Source organism: Phyllobates terribilis, unplaced genomic scaffold, assembly GCF_046119375.1.
Source record: "Phyllobates terribilis strain yellow unplaced genomic scaffold, ASM4611937v1 Scaffold_4__5_contigs__length_816908805, whole genome shotgun sequence".
Lineage (NCBI taxonomy): Eukaryota > Metazoa > Chordata > Amphibia > Anura > Dendrobatidae > Phyllobates > Phyllobates terribilis.
Window position 1 is genome coordinate 550,274,786 of NW_027362764.1, and position 13,255 is coordinate 550,288,040.

The 13,255-nt window shown below is 42.6% G+C and overlaps 1 protein-coding gene across 2 annotated transcripts in view; it reads right to left on the reverse strand.

The window, feature by feature from the left end:
* LOC141265647 (cadherin-7) overlaps positions 1-13,255 on the reverse strand; it is a 471,557-nt gene that overhangs the window by 25,466 nt on the left and 432,836 nt on the right. The gene's annotated exons all lie outside the window — the stretch shown is intronic.

Below are 13,255 nucleotides of genomic sequence, written 5' to 3' on the forward strand. Positions count from 1 at the left end.
TAGGAGGGGCTTAGCTAAGCGACTACCTGGTTTTCACTGAGCTCCTGATGGTGGAGTCAGGCTTGGGCTGCAGGTAGCTGCCAGGTACCACTCCTGGGCAGTCTACGGTACTGCAGCTGTTGACCCCAAGGGTCAGGTTTGCCAACACAGACTGGGCTCGGAGTCCCAGACTAGGCTCGACTCAGAACCTGTTCAGACAGGTGCAGTTTTAGGGTTCAGATACCGCCGGAGAAGAATCAAGTTCAGGGTCCACCTGTGCATCTACAGAGTTCAGATACCCCATAGCGGCTTCAGGGTTTTCAGGTACCACCGAATCAGCTTCAGGGTAATGAACACATTATACAGGAATGCGGGAACAGAATGAGGATAACAAACTAAGTTCAATGGATTAGGACAGAGGACCTGGGAACATACAGTTGCACACACAAGAGCTGTAGGGAAACTACAGGGGTTGCTCAGAAACTTCCCAACTGGGAAGGGTGCCTTTTATTCTAGGTGCCTTCCAGCTATTGGCTTGAGGGCGTTTTCAAAAAGAACATGATAGCGCATGCCACGCACTAAACGTGCTGCTGGGAAACTTGTGCGGCGTGCACAGTTAGCAGGAGATGGGGAGCTCTCCGGGCAGCCGATGAGGTGAGTATGTCACCGTCTCTGCATGGAAGGGGAAGAGGGACCATACAGGGGTGCCGGCATTAGTGTTACAACTTTCAGTACAAGTAATGTGCTTTTAATACGTCCCTACTGGTGTCAACAGACAAGCAAGATTATGCAAACAATATTAAAAAGCCCCTGCCAACTCTAAAGGTCTCCTATTACCTTATCGAGATGCATGGTGTAATATAATTATAAGCAAACAAAAGATTCCAACACTAGCTAAAAGCACAGCTTAGCAATGCCCATGAACCAAACTTATCCATTCCTTATATTTACATTAGCCTAATCAAAATGGACACACAATGTAAGTATGTATTAAAAGTATATGTATGCTGTTAAAAACTGTAAAAAACAAACAGCAATGTTTTGCACGATATTACAAAAAATAAAAATAGATAAAGCCCCATGCATCATGGAAAAAATGCTAAAATAAAAAATAAATAATGGTAAAATATTACTAGAAAAATATACTGGTCTTGACATGATTAAGACATAGGAATTATTGCTTATTCAAAGAGTTATAGCCAGCTATATCAAGATCATGTCATGTGTAGACTAGAAAGGCTGACTAAGAGGGTAGTCCTTGCCGAATTGTAAAAAATATAGAACATGTGTACAAAGCCTGACTTTTCAGTATTGCATTATTCCAGTGTACGCTGTAGTTTTAAGTGCCTACATGATGGAAAATATAAGGAAGATTACAGTGGATCAGGCAAACTTCAAATTTGCCTGTTCGTGTGGACTCTCCTTGGATATTTGATTTATAAAAAAGTCATTATCCTCAAATTTTACGTCTCTAATGCTCTGGGGTCTTCCTAGATTTCAGAGAATAATAAATGTAAGATGTAAAAAATACCAACTTCCAGCTCTGATGAGGCCCTGGTTAGTTCTGCACAAGCATGCAAAATGTCATGACTTCTAGACACTTCGACATGCACCATGACATTGCACGCTCTTGCGCAGAACAGTCTCATAGGATTCAGCACTTGCGATAGCAATTAAAGGATGCCACAAAGACCAAATTAGTGATCGTGAGGAGTGGAGGGGTTGTAGAGGTGAGTGGTGAGGTGAGAATGAGTATTTCATTTTATACTTTAATGTACTTTTGATGGCCCTTCACGATTCAGAAAAATGGTGGAAGCGACCATCATTCTACTGAATGCACTCGGAAACTAACTACAAAAAAAACGCATTTTGGTAAATGAAGATTTTTGTAAAATTTCAGTAGAATTCAATTCCACTCGGAATTATTTCCTCATCTCTAATATACTTTATTATATGTGTTGTTGCTACTATAAAGAATAAACAATATGTTATGTAACCTAAGAAAATAACTAAATGTATCATGATGTTACAGGCAGTAAGGTCCTCTCCTGGTCATATATTGGCAATATTGATTAGCAGGAAGATGCTCATGCTACAGAGCTCAGAGAAGCAACTAAATTTTTGTCTCCCTCAGTGCTAAAGATTTGTCTAAGATTTGTCATATTTGATGTTAATCCTATGTGTAAGCTAGCAAACAGCAAGAGAGAAAACTTATTAACCTCCTGCCTACACACCAGTAGACTGTAACCACAGTAAAATATTTCATGGATTTTAAAACATAAGTATTTATACCATAAACTATATCACCTGTTCTTTTTTCATATATTAATTATTAAAAATCAAACACACAAGAACTGCATCATTAAGTCCTGATCAATTATTGAGTTTGTGCCATGAAGCATTATGGCACCAAAATTGTCTGAATGCAAGGAACAGACTACATATTAAAGAGATATGACAGGATGTTCTTATACTGTACTACACTCCTATTACATAGGGTTTATATAAAATACAATTGCGTCAGAAAGGTGGCTCACAACTGTTGACAATGGTACAACATTTTTTCACAGCACATAATTGCGTAAAACGTTAGTTACTTTTGATATTTTTACGGCAGTTCTGCCAACTCATTGGAAAAAGGAAAGAGCTAATTAGTAGAGTGGACTTTTGATATTCAACTTTGCTGAATTCTACGAATTTTTCTAAAAAAATTGATTTGCGGACAATAAATTTGCACAAATTTCAATTTTGGGATTCTTGTAGTGATGAGCGAGCACTAAAATGCTCGGGTGCTCGAAGCTCAGGTCGAGCACATTGGAATACTCGGGTGCTCGACCCGAGCAACGAGCCCAATGTAAGTCTATGGGAAACTCGAGCATTTTTCTGGCGGTCCCTCCTGGCGGTCGGCAGAAGGTCAAAAATTGCCCAAATTGGGAATGGTGCTCAATTAAACGTCAGGCAGGCAGAATATATAGGCAGACAGGCAGGCAGGCAGGGTATATAGGAGGGTGCATGAAAAACATAGCAGGGCACTGAACACACTAGTGCCCTCCGTTTTTCATGCACCCATCTCTTTAAAAGAGCCGGCCGGCAATTCATCAGCGGCATACACCAGTACCCGACAATTTAGAACAGAAAGAATAGAGCATCACACATAGATTAGATAGATAGAAACATGTCAGTCACATATATAATAAGTACAGTGATAGTGTTGATTACTGTACTTGTCATTTAGTGTTAAAATAAAGGATTTACTTAAAAAAAAATTGGCGTGGGGTGCCCTGTAATTTTAGTCTCTAGCGGAGGTTAAGCAGACGGATGGGGCAGATGTTTGAAGCCTGGGAAGGGGGTAATACTCACGGAGCTTCCCAGGCTACTAATATCAGCCCCCAGCTGAATACCTAGCCTTTACCAGCTACTAAAATGGGGGACCCCCAAAAAAAAATTACGTGGGGTCTCCCCTATTTTAATAGCTAGCAAAGGCTAGGCAGACAGCCGGGGGCTGATATTAATAGCCCAGGAAGGGTGCGATGAATATTGGCCCCCTCCCAGGCTAGAAACACCAGCCGTCAGCCACCCCAGAAATGGCGCATCCATAGAATGTGCCAATTCTGGCACTTAGCCTCGCTCTTCCCACTGCCCTGTAGCGGTGGCACTGGGGTAATTGGGCTGAGGTTGATGTCAGCTTTTAATGCAAGCGGACATCAAGCCCAGGTTAGTAATGGAGAGGCGTCTATAAGACACCCCCATTACTAACCCCATAGTGAAAGCTAAAAAACACAAATACCCAGAATAAAGTCCTTTAATTGAAATAAACACACAATTCTTTAATGCTCTAAATTAAACCATACTTACTATCATGCCCATTCCAGCTGAAACCAACGATCTCCTGCAATAAAAACAAAATAATAAAGCAACCTCATCCTTACCTTTCCATGGTTCCCAGGACGGCTCCAGCTCTGCTATATTCACATGACAGGCTGGATCGCAGCCGAAATCTGCCATACAGCTTGCCATGCCGCAGACACTGAGAAGCACAGGCATGCTGGAACGGGCTGCCACCAACCCCCAGTTGCCTATTTGTACCTGGCTGGAAACAAAAATACAGGGAAGCCCTTTTTTTAATTATTTCATGAATTTCATGAAATAATAATAAATAAAAAGGGCTTCCCTATATTGTTGTGTCCGGCCAGGTACAAATAGGCAGCTGGTGGTTGGGGGCAGCCCGTTCCTGGATGCTGTACCTGGCTGGACACAAAAATAGGGCGAAGCCCCACGTCAATTTTTTTTAAATTATTTCTTGAATTTCATGAAATAATTTTAAAAAAATTGACGTGGGGCTTCACCCTATTTTTGCATCCAGCCAGGTACAGCAGGCAGAAACGGGCTGCCCCCAACCACCAGCTGCCTATTTGTACCTGGCCGGACACAACAATATAAGGAGGACCTTTTTTTTTATTATTTCATGAATTTCTTGAAATAATTAAAAAAAAAATATGTGGGGCTTCGCCCTATTTTTGTGTCCAGCCAGGTATAACTAGGCAGCTGGGGGCTGGAATCCGCAGCTCTGGGAGGCCCAAGCTTTCTGGGCACCGCCCGCTGCAAAGCAGCCACCCCAGAAAATGGCGCTTTCATAGAAGCACCATCTTCTGGCGCTGTACCCAACTCATCCAGGGCCCTGGTGCGGTGGCTGATTGGGTAATAAAAGGGTTAGGGCCAGCTTGGTATTATCAGCTGGCCCTAAGCCCGAAATTCATAGAGTCACACCAATATTAGACTTGACTAGAGATGAGCGGTGTTCGACTAGAACTGTTCACCAATCTCAAATTCGAGCTGTTTTGGGCGGTGTTCGAGTCGTTCGACGAACGCGAACGATTTGCAAAAAATTCGGCTATTCGAGGTTATGTTCGATAACTGTTCATGCACTAAAAGCATGTCCTGCATGTCTGGCGCTATTTAGAGCATCAATCACGCAGGGATTGTCTGCCACTCACTGTAATGCCACAGCCATGGTGGTTGTGGCATTACAGTGGTTGCCCAAATCGATGGGAACAGTGCTCACAGTGAAACATGAAAAGCTGGCAATTCATCAGCGGCATACACCGGTACCCGACAATTTAGAACCGAAAGAATAGAGTATCACACATAGATTAGATTGATAGAAACATGTCAGTCACATATATAAGAAGTACAGTGATAGTGTTGTTTACTGTACTTGTCATTTAGTGTTAAAGGATTTATTAAAAAAAATATTAGTGTTTTCATGCACCGACTCTTTAAAAAAGCCGGCCGGCAATTCAGCAGCGGTACCCGACAATTTATAACAGAAAGAATAGAGCATCACACATAGATTAGATAGATAGAAACATGTCAGTCACATATATAAGAAGTACAGTGACAGTGTTGATTACTGTACTTGTCAGTGTTAAAATAAAGGAATTATTAAAAAAAAAATTGACGAGGGGTTCCCCGTAATTTTAGTCTCTAGCAGAGGTTAAGCAGACGGCTGGGGCAGATGTTTGAAGCCTGGGAAAGGGGTAATACCCACAGAGCTTCCCTGGCTACTAATATCAGCCCCCAGCTGAATACATAGCCTTTACTAGCTATTAAAATGGGGGACCCCCCAAAAAATGATATGGGGTCCCCCCTATTTAAATAGTTTAGTTGCATAGTTTAGTTTAGTTTATAAGGCCGAAAAAAGACAAGCGTCCATCCAGTTCAGCCTATTTCTTGTGCAATGCAGCTATTCCGCAGCGTTGATCCAGGGAAAGGCAAAAAAAAAGCATGCGGTATAGACCAATTTACATCATTGAGGAAAAATTCACTTCCCGACTCCAATCTGGATTAATTAACTATCACTAAGCATAAAATGTAATTTTATTGTTCTCAAGAAAGGCATCCAGGCCTCTCTTGAACTCATTAAGTGAGTTGGACATCACCCCTTCCTCTCCCAGAGAGTTCCAGAGTCTCACGGCTCTGACCGTAAAGAATCCCCTTCTATGCTGGTGCAGGAACCTCCTTTCCTCCAGACGCATAGTGTGCCCCCTCGTCTTTGTCACCATCCTTGGTATAAACAGGTCATGGGAGAGATCTCTGTACTGCCCCCTGATGTATTTATACATGTTTATGAGGTCTCCCCTAAGCCTTCTCTTTTCCAACGTAAATAGGCCTAATTTTGACAACCTCTCTGGGTATTCTACTCCCTCCTTTCCCTTTATTACCTTAGTCGCCCTCCTTTGTACCCTCTCTAGCTCCAATATGTCTTTCCTGAGCACTGGAGCCCAGAACTGTGCACAATATTCTAAGTGCGGCCTTACCAGCGCTTTATACAGAGGAAGAACAATGTTCTCATCATATGCCCCTATTCCTCTTCTGATGCATGCCATGACTCTATTTGCCTTCACAGCTGCTGCCTGACACTGGGCACTCCAACTTAATTTGCTGTTAACCAAGACGCCCAGGTCCTTCTCCATGTCAGATTTCCCCAACGGTTTCCCATTTAATATGTATGGGTGACTGCTGTTTTTCTTTCCCATATGCATGACCTTACATTTATCGTCATTGAACCCCATTTGCCATTTTTTGGCCCAACTCCCCAATTTATCTAAATCCTCCTGCAGCTGTGCCCTATCCTCATCTGTATTAACTACTTTACAAAGTTTAGTATCATCTGCAAAAATTGCTATTTTACTATGCAACTCTTCCACTAGATCATTAATAAATATATTAAATAATATAGGGCCCAAGACAGACCCATGAGGCACCCCGCTAGTAACCCTGACACCCCCTGAGCTTACTCCATTGATAACCACCCTCTGCTTTCTATCACTCAGCCAGCTATTTACCCACTTGCACACATTATCCCCCAGACCAAGCATTCTCATTTTATATACCAACCTTTTGTGTGGCACGGTATCAAACGCTTTGGAGAAGTCCAGGTATACAACATCCACTGACTCTGCCCGGTCCAGCTGTGAGCTCACCTCCTCGTAGAAGGCGATCAGGTTTGTTTGGCAGGAGCGATCCCTCATGAATCCATGTTGAAATAGCTAGCAAAGGCTAGGCAGACAGCTGGGGGCTGATATTAATAGCCCAGGAAGGGTGCCATGAATATTGGCCCCCTCCCAGGCTAGAAACACCAGCCGTCAGCCGCCCCAGAAATGGCACATCCTTAGGATGCGCCAATTCTGGCACTAAGCCTCGCTCTTCCCACTGCCCTGTAGCGGTGGCAGTGGGGTAAAAGGGCTGGGGTTGATGTCAGCTTATAATGCCTGCTGACATCAAGCCCTGGTTAGTAATGGAGAGGCATCTATAAGACACCCCCATTACTAACCCCATAGTCAAAGTAAAAAAAAAACACAAACACCCAGAATAAAGTCCTTTAATTGAAATAAAGACACAATTCTTTATTGTTCTAAATTAAACCATACTTACCATCACGCCCATTCCAGCTGAAGCCAACTATCACCTACAATAAAAGTAAAATAATAAAGCAACCTCATCCTTACCTTTCCATGGTTCCCACGACAGCTGCAGCTCTGCTACATTCACGTGACAGGCTGGACCGCAGCAGAACGCTGCCATCCAGCTTGCCATGCCGCAGAGACTGAGAAGCGCAGGCATGCTTGCGCTCCTCAGTGTCTCGCTGTGACGGCATAAAGATGAGCCGAGTTCAAGTCCAATGAACTCAGCTCACCTCATGCACGTCACTGACAGCGTGGGAAAATTCTCCTGCGCATGCGGTGAGTGCAGGAGAATTTTCCCACACTGTCAGTGATATGCATGAGGTGAGCTCATGTCCAATGAACTCAGTTCACCTCATGCACGTCACTGACAGCGTGGGAAAATTCTCCTGCGCATGCGGTGAGTGCAGGAGAATTTTCCCACGCTGTCAGTGACGTGCATGAGGTGAGCTCAAGTCGAATGAACTCAGCTCGCCTCATGCACGTCACTGACAGCGTGGGAAAATTCTCAGCGCTCAGCGCTTGAGCAGGAGAATTCTCCCACGCTGGGATGGCATTGAGATGACAGGCTGGATCAAAGCTGAGCGCTGCCATCCAGCATGCCATCCTTCATAGACACTGCAGAGCGCAGGCATGACGTACATGAGGTGAGCTGAGTTCATTGGACATGAACTCGGCTCGTCTGGATGCTGTCACAGCCAGACACTGGGGAGCCCAAGCATACCTGCGCTTCTCAGTGTCTGCCGCATGGCAAGCTGGATGGCAGCGTTCTGCTGCCGTCCAGCCTGTCATGTGAATGTAGCAGAGCTGCAGCTGTTGTGGGAACCATGGAAAGGTAAGGATGCTGTTGCTTTATTATTTTACTTTTATTGCAGGAGATTGTTGGCTTCAGCTGGAATGGGCGTGACGGTAAGTATGGTTTAATTTAGAACAATAAAGAATTGTGTGTTTATTTCAATTAAAGGACTTTATTCTGGGTGTTTGTGTTTTTTTGTAACTTTGACTATGGGGTTAGTAATGGGGGTGTCTTATAGACGCCTCTCCATTACTAACCTGGGCTTGATGTCAGCTGGCATTATAAGCTGACATCAACCCCAACCCTTTTACCCCACTGCCACCGCTACAGGGCAGTGGGAAGAGCGAGGCTAAGTGCCAAAATTGGCGCATCCTATGGATGCACCATTTCTGGGGCGGCTGACGGCTGGTGTTTATAGCCTGGGAGGGGGCCAATATTCATGGCACCCTTCCTGGGCTATTAATATCAGCCCCCAGCTGTCTGCCTAGCCTTTGCTAGCTATTAAAATAGGGGGGACCCCATGTCATTTTTTTGGGGGTCCCCCATTTTAATAGCTAGTAAAGGCTAGGTATTCAGCTGGGGGCTGATATTAGTAGCCTGGGAAGCTCCGTGGGTATTACCCCCTTCCCAGGCTTCAAACATCTGCCCCAGCCGTCTTCTTAACCTCCGCTAGAGACTAAAATTACGGGGAACCCCACGCCAATTTTTTTTTTAATAAATCCTTTATTTTAACACTAAATGACAAGTACAGTAATCAACACTATCACTGTACTTCTTATATATGTGACTGACATGTTTCTATCTATCTAATCTATGTGTGATGCTCTATTCTTTCTGTTATAAATTGTCGGGTACAGATGTTGAATTGCCGGCCGGATTTTTTAAAAGGGACGGTGCATGAAAACACTAATATTTTTTTTAATAAATCCTTTAACACTAAATGACAAGTACAGTAACCAACACTGTCACTGTACTTCTTATATATGTGACTGACATGTTTCTATCTATCTAATCTATGTGTGATGCTCTATTCCTTCCTGTCTAAATTGTCGGGTACCGGTGTATGCCGCTGCTGAATTGCCGGCCGGCTTTTTAAAGAGAGTGTCTTCTGAGCAGTTTGTCAGCTTTTGGACACCTTTGAAGGTGTTTTCTATGTGTTTCTATGTGTTTTTGTTTGCCTGCCATTGGTTTTAACGGTATTCGACGGTGTTCTAAGGTGTTCAACGAACAAATCCTCGAACATCCCGGTGTTCGACGAACTGAACAGAACCCGAACACTGCTGGGGTGGCTCAACACTAGACATGACCGCCATGAATTTCTAGTAAAATATTTAAAAAAAACACAACACCCAGAATAAAGTCCTTTAATTGAAATAAAAAAAACACACTTTTCTTTAATGTTCTAAATGAAACCATACTTACCATCACGCCCATTGCAGCTGAAGCCAATGTCTTCTGCAATAAAAGTAAAATAATAAAACAACCTCATCCTTACCTTTCCATGGATCCCAGGACAGCTTCAGCTCTGCTACATTCAGATGACAGGCTGGATCGCAGCCGAAAGCTGCCATCCAGCTTGCCATGCTGCAGACACATAGAAGCGCAGGCATGCTTGCGCTCCTCAGTGTCTGGCTGTGACGACATCCAGATTACCCCACTGCCACCACTACAGGACAGTGGGAAGAGCGAGGCTAAGTGCCAGAATTGGCGAATCCTATGGATGCGCCATTTCTGGGGCGGCTGACGGCTGGTGTTTCTAGCCTGCGAGGGGGCCAATTTTCATGGCACCCTTCCTGGGCTATTAATATCAGCCCCCAGCTGTCTGCCTACCCTTTGCTAGCTATGAAAATAGGGGGGACCCAACGTCATTTTTTTGGGGGGTCCTCCATTTTAATAGCTGGTAAAGGCTAGGTATTCAGGGGGGGGCTGATATTAGTAGCCTGGGATGCTTTATGGGTATTACCCCCTTCCCAGGCTTCAAACATCTGTCCCAGCCATCTGCTTAACCTCCGCTAGAGACTAAAATTATGGGGAACCCTACGCCATTTTTTCTTTTAATAAATCCATTATTTTAACACTAAATGACAAGTACAGTAACCAACACTGTCACTCTACTTATTATATATGTGACTGACATGTTTCTATCTATCTAATCTATGTGTGATGCTCTATTATTTCTGTTCTAAATTGTCGGGTACCGATGTATGCCGCTGTTGAATTGCCGGCCAGCATTTTTAAATAGACGGGTGCATGAAAACACTATTATTTTTTTTTTAATAAATCCTTTATTTTAACACTAAATAACTAGTACAGTAACCAACACTGTCACTGTACTTATTATATATGTGAATGACATGTTTCTATCTATCTAATCTTTGTGAGATGCTCTATTCTTTCTGTTCTAAATTGTCGGGTACCGGTGTATGCCGCTGCTGAATTGACGGCTTTTCATGTTTCACAGTGAGCACTGTTCCCATCGATTTGGGCAATCACTGTAATGCCACAACCACCATGGCTGTGACATTACAGTGAGTGGCAGACAAGCTCTGCATGATTGGAGCTCTAAATAGCGGCAAACATGTAGCACGGGGACCCGAGCTCCCGCCCGAGCATCTCGAAAGTACTCGGCAAGCTCCGAGCATCTCGAGTACTGAGATGCTCAGGCGAGTACCGAGCAGTGGCGAGCATGCTCGCTCATCACTAGATGCCCGTAATTGTTTTGGATAATATACATGGGGGAGAGAAAGATATAGAAGACCCCACTGACCATTAGAGCTTACACTTTACAAGAGAGACAGGACTTGACTGACCAAAGAGGTTACACTCTATGGGTGAGAGAATGACATAGAGGTCCCTGAGGACCATAAGAGCTTATCCTCTACAGGGGAGAGAAAGGACCATGCTGACCATAAGAGCTAATACTCTGAAAGCTAGAGAGAGAGAGAACCATACAAGGTTACACATTACAGAACAGAGACTCAGTGACTTTGGAGATGGAAAATGACTCTGCCGTACAAGGTAAGCTCCACTGCGAAATGCTGTTCTATGATGGTCCCGGTACTGTCCAGCACTCTGCAAGGTATGATAATATGTAAGATGTCATGGCTGCAGGTCATTTTGGGGAGGCCCGTTTGGCAATGAAAATGTCATTAGCCTGCTCTCTGATCGTTCATTGTGGGAATTGGTGGATGCTGGGCAATTTTTTTTAGCGAACTACGAATTGAATCTCAAAATGTTTGAATTTGCATGATACTGTGAATTTCAGGAAATTCAAACAAACTCAATCCTCCATGGATCGATATGCTCATCTCTATTTATTAGAAGGTGGCATCATCCAGTGAAGCCATTAAAATTCATTGTAATTTATGCCACAATAGTGCCAGAAATTATGGCAGTACAGTTTCCATTTTAGGACATGATCAGATATCAAAATCAAACATCAGAATGATGTCAGTTTGAGGCTAAATAACCTGTCTGAGAACTGATTTTGATAAGTGATTCTGACAAGTGATTCTGACAAGTGATTCTGACAAGTGACTTTGGCAAGTGACTTTTACAACTGTAATAATAAAAAAAAAAAGTAACTGTTCGCTGATGGCACTTGAGCAAAAAATTCTGCATCCCAAAGCCAGTGCACTAACCACTGAGCCATAAACCCAGGTGCAAAAACCTAGGAGTTCCATTTGGTTATATGATTTTCAGTGCAAACTTGTCTAAAACTAATTGGGACTTATGCATAGACTGCAAGCAAGCCAAATTCAAATGATGTTTGATTTTGATGTGTGAGTCTGATGTGGGACTTTCTTCAAACATCAGAATCAGAATCACAATGACTTTTAGTCATCCTGAGTATTTTCATGGATGATCTCATAATACAAGAAAAGCTATCAGTTAGTATTGCTTGACTGGTTAGCTTAATGGTAAGGTGTCAGTCTCTGAAACTACAGTGTTAGTAGTTAAAATCCTGATAGGAATAAGTTCCTTTTTTGATTATGCCTATTTAGCACACAAACTACAGGGGTGCATTACTTTTAATATCTGACACTCTGATTGTCATCCTGATGTGTTAAGAGTTCAGACACGCTGTTTATTTGCATGGTAAATTACATAGCCAAAGTAAATTAGGAGTTTGCAGCCAGTACTTGGGTGGATGGAAATAAAAATTTACAATAAAGACATTTTATCATTAGACGCCTTTAAGAAATTATGCAAATGTAAAGTCACTTGGAAATAGATATGTAGTAAATTATTGCCTCCCAATTTTCTTTGGCTATGTAATTTACCATGCAAATAGACAGTGTTTCTGAAACTCTTAACACATCAAGATGACAATCAGGGTGTCAGATATTAAAAGTAAAACACCCCTGTAGTTTGTGTGCTAAATATTATTCTTATCAGGATTTGAACTCTTAACACTGTAGTTTCAGAGGCTGATGCCTTACCATTAAGCTATCCAATCAAATGATACTAACTGACAGCTTTTCTTGTCTTATGAGATCAACCATGAAAATACTCAGGGTGACTAAAAGTCATTGTGATTCTGATTCTGATGTTTGAAAAAAGTCACACATCAGACTCACACATCAAGATCAAACATCATTTGAATTTGGCTGCTTGCAGTCTGTGCATAAGTCCCAAAGAGTTTTAGACAAGTTTGCACTGAAAATCATATAAGCAAATAGAACTCATAGGTTTTCACAACTGAGTTTATATCTCTGTGGTTAGTGCACTGGGTTTGGGACACAAAATTTTGGGATAAAGTCCCATCTGCGAACAGTTAATTTTTTTATTATTATTATTACAGTTGTAAAGTCACTTATCAGAATCACTCATCAGAATCACTCGTCAGTATCACTCGTCAGAATCACATGTCAGAATCGCTCATCAAAATCATTTGTCAAAATCACTTGTCAGAATCACTCGTCAAAATTACTTAGCAAAATCACTTGTCAAAATCACTTGTCAAAATCACTTGTCAGAATCACTTGTCAAAATCACTCATCAAAATCACTCGTCA